The 3,934-nt window shown below is 38.1% G+C and overlaps 1 long non-coding RNA gene across 1 annotated transcript in view; it reads left to right on the top strand.

Moving 5' to 3' along the window:
* The window catches only part of LOC136065772 (uncharacterized), a 1,677-nt gene extending 561 nt beyond the window's left edge, over positions 1 to 1,116 (top strand). Inside the window, exon 2 of the long non-coding RNA XR_010627376.1 lies at positions 342 to 1,116. This is a non-coding gene — a long non-coding RNA (uncharacterized LOC136065772). The remainder of the gene's footprint in view (positions 1 to 341) is intronic.
* Positions 1,117 to 3,934: the final 2,818 nt, after the last annotated feature.

Consider the following 3,934-nt stretch of genomic DNA (forward strand, 5'->3'; position numbering starts at 1 on the left):
GCATGGTTTTCAGACCCGGACCGTTCATTGAACCGTAAAAGAGAGAGGTTCAAGGTTTTTAAGGTTGAACCGAGGTCGAACCGGGGTCGAACCGTAATGACGTCATAATTAATTTAATAATTAATTTAATATAAATTAATATATTAAATTAATATAAATAGAAAATTTAACTAAAATAATCCAATTATTTTTTTTTTTTTTTTTTTTTTTTGAGGAACTTGTCTTCTTCTTCTTTGGTTCTTTTTTTTTTTTTTTCCTTACAAATCCTTTTGTTCAAGATCTGAAATTATCAGATCTCCTTCTGATCTTTGTTCTTCTTCATGTTCTTTCATTTTTTCTAGATCTGATCATAACTTCATACCAGTGTCTGGGCCAAAAATCACCGGAAAAGTTGAAACAAAAGGAAACCGTTCGAACCTCAAAAACCGGTCACGGTTCACAGAACCGGGCGGTCGGACCGCGGTCCGTGCGGGTCCCTGCTTTTTTTGCATGAAACGGTTTTTCACCCTAAACAGACCGTAAAACTGAACGGTTCGAGGTTTTTCCGGTCGGACCGTACGGTCCGGTCCGGGTCTGAAAACCATGACATAGTCTAGATGGATAAGGTGTTGGACCATCGAAGGAGCACAACCCTTCCAAACTTGGTTTGTTCCATTACATCTAGCATATTGAGCAAGTTCATGGGTCACTTTGTAGTAACCCCTTTTCAGGTGCCTAATACCCCAGCCTAAAAGACTTAAGAAGATCATAAATACCCAGGTAGAGGTGGCCTACGCTGCCATTGGTTTCTTTGTTTTGGTGGTCTTGGACAACTATGAGGGTATCCGATGTACGACACTATTTACTATTTAATTATTATAATATATTATTTTTGGTATTTTTATGTAAAAAACGTTATTTTAGGTTTAGGTGATTTATTTCCTTATTTTTAGGTGCATTTAATGCTTTTTAGGTCAAATTTAATTCCTGATATGGTTAGGTATCAATTAGGAGTTATTTTAGAATATATTTTCTTGTCTATCAAGTTTTATGGAGCCCTTAAATAGGCCCCTAAGTCTGTAAACGTTTTTGAGACATTATTGAATAAAAATAAGAAAAGGTGAGACTTTGCTCTTCTTTTGGTTCTTCAAGAACTGTGAACTTATTAGAGATTCTTCCTTGTGGCGTTCAAACTTTATACCTTTGGTTTGTGATTCAATTATAATCATTGGGTCAAGGTGTTACACTTGTACCTTTGGTTCGCGTTTCGATTATAAACGTTGGGTTAGGGTTTCTATCAAAAATTTGAATTTTAGTTTTCTTGGGCAAGTATTTCAATATTTTTGTTGAGTCTCAAAGCGTGTCGATTAAGGTTCGCATCAGTATTAGATTCAATTATGATTTGTTACAGCCACATCTCCTTAGCTAGAAGGATTCCATTTTCAAGAGCAATGATCTTTGTCTCCATGATAGTTTGCAAAGTGCCGCAATAGTGTCACAATTGTTGTTTCTTATGATTACTCCCACGCTAGACACTCTTCCATCTTTTGAAGCTGCTCTATCTATATTAATTTTGTACACTCCAAGGGGGGAGCTTCCCACCTAATTGTTTCATCATGCTGGCTCTGATTACACAAGGCGCTAGCTTCTTTATAGTCCCACTTAAGAGCTCTTGTAAAGCTCCATACTTGTTCAGGAGAGCGGTTGGTATCTTCAAAAACCTTTTGATTTCGACTATACCATATAGACCAAGCAGTTACAAAGAATATTTTCAGGTCTTGTGTAGTTCCATCATGCAAGATTTTTAAAGCAACATCAATGAAGTCCAACATATCCGCTCCAAAATTTATGGGATAGCCCATCCACTTACTCCAAACTTGCCTAGCTGACTCACAGTAAATCAAGGAGTGGGTGATGGATTCTACTTCCTGATCACAAGTGGGACATTTGGAACAAATATTCATACCTCCTTTGCTTAAGTTTAGTCTGGTAGGAAGGCCATTCATACAAGCTCGCTAAGCAAAGATTCGAATTTTTGCTGGAATCTTTAGGTACCGCATTTTCTTCCATAGGGGAGTTCTTGGATCACCCGATGAGCTTTCTCCCCTCTCCTCAGTCTCAATCACACCAAGGGCTATAGAATAAGCACTCTTGACTATGAACTCTCCTTTTCTATTACCTACCCAAATGAGTTTGTCTTCTGGCAAGTTGTAGCTCTTGGGATATTTAGGATTTTTTCAGCCTCAAATGGAAGGAACACAGCTCGAACCACCTCAGATTTTCACCTTTTGTTTTCATAGTCTATTAGAGCTGAGACCATTGGAAATCATTAAAGTGGCAAAAGGGGGATATGACCTTGTAGGTTGAAAGGGTGGGGAGCCATTTGTCTTACCATATATGAATTAACTGCCCATTTCCTACCCTCCATCGAGTGCTTTTTCGAATTACACCCAAGCTTCGAATTGAGTACATCACCATGTGGATAGTATTTCACCTTGTAGATTCAAGCAATTTGAGAATCGGGTTTTAAGAATAATCTCCATCCTTGTTTTGCTAACATGGCTAAGTTGAAAGCTTGGAGATTTCGAAACCCCATGCCCCCTTTCAATTTAGACTAGCATAAATTCTTCTAGCTAACCCAAGCTATTTTCGATTCTTGCTCTCTTTGTCCCCACCAGAATCTTCTCATCATTCCTTCAATGTCTTTGTAAAGACTTTTAGGAAGTTGGAAGCAGCTCATAGTGTATGTTGGGATGGCTTAGGTAACTGCTTTTATGAGAACTTCCCTCCCTCCAATTGATAGCTTCTTCTCTTTCCATCCAACCAATTTTTTTGCAACTCTCTCTTTTACTTTTGCCAAAACTTTTGTCTTGGATTTGCCAATGACAGAAGGCAACCCAAGATATTTGTCGTGCTTTGAGTCTTGCATCGGGCCCATAATTTCCAGCATATCATTTTTTAACTCAAAGGCGGTGGTATGGCTAAAGAAGATTGAGGGTTTGTCGGCATTAATTTTTTGTCCTAAAGCTGCCTCATAGAGTTCCAGAATTGACACAAGTTTCCGACACTCCTGATTACTCGCTTTGCAAAAGAGTAAGCTATCATCGATGAAGAAGAGGTGGGTAACCATGGGGCACCCTCTGCAAATAGAAACACCACTAAGCATCTTGTTTTTGGCAGCATCATTTATGAGTGATGAAAAGGGGAGAGGGGGTCTCCTTGACGGAGCCCCCTTGTTGGAATAATGCATCCACATGCCACCCCATTAACTAAAACAAAGTAGGTAACTGTAGTTATACAATGCATTATAAGACTTATCCATTTTTCATGAAAACCCATACGTTCCATAATCTTTTCAATGAAACCCTACTCAACCCTATTATATGCCTTGCTCATATCGAGCTTGACAGCTATGAAACACTCCTTCCCATCTCTTTTGTGTTCCAAGTAATGCATTAATTTGAATGCAACTAAAACATTGTCTGAGATCAGATGTTCAGAGAGAAAAGCACTTTGATTTTCAGTAATGATTTGAGGAAGAATAGTTTTGAGACGATTAACTAAGACTTTGGATATGAGCTTATAAATGACATTCATTAAACTTATGGGTCTGAATTCAGTCATTTTTGTGGGATTTTTAGTTTTAGGAGCAAGGGTTTATGTTTGTTTTGTTTATCTTAGCCATTGACATATTAGAATTCAAAACATTTAGAACCATACAACTAACATCACTACCAACTATGTTCGAGTATTTCTAAAAGAAAGTAGCAGACATACCATTTGGGCTCGGGGCTTTTGTGGCGTGCATCTGCTTCAATGCAGCTTCAACTTCCTCCTTTCTGAATTCTTTTATAAGACTCTGATTCATCTCATTAGTTACTTCAGCAGGTATTACGTCTGTCACCTCTTAAATGCAGCTTGGATAGGATGTAGTATATAGCTTCTCAAAGCATGA

The sequence above is a fragment of the Quercus suber genome, unplaced genomic scaffold (genome assembly GCF_002906115.3).
Source record: "Quercus suber isolate HL8 unplaced genomic scaffold, Cork oak 2.0 scaffold_1148, whole genome shotgun sequence".
Classification (NCBI taxonomy): Eukaryota; Viridiplantae; Streptophyta; class Magnoliopsida; order Fagales; family Fagaceae; genus Quercus; species Quercus suber.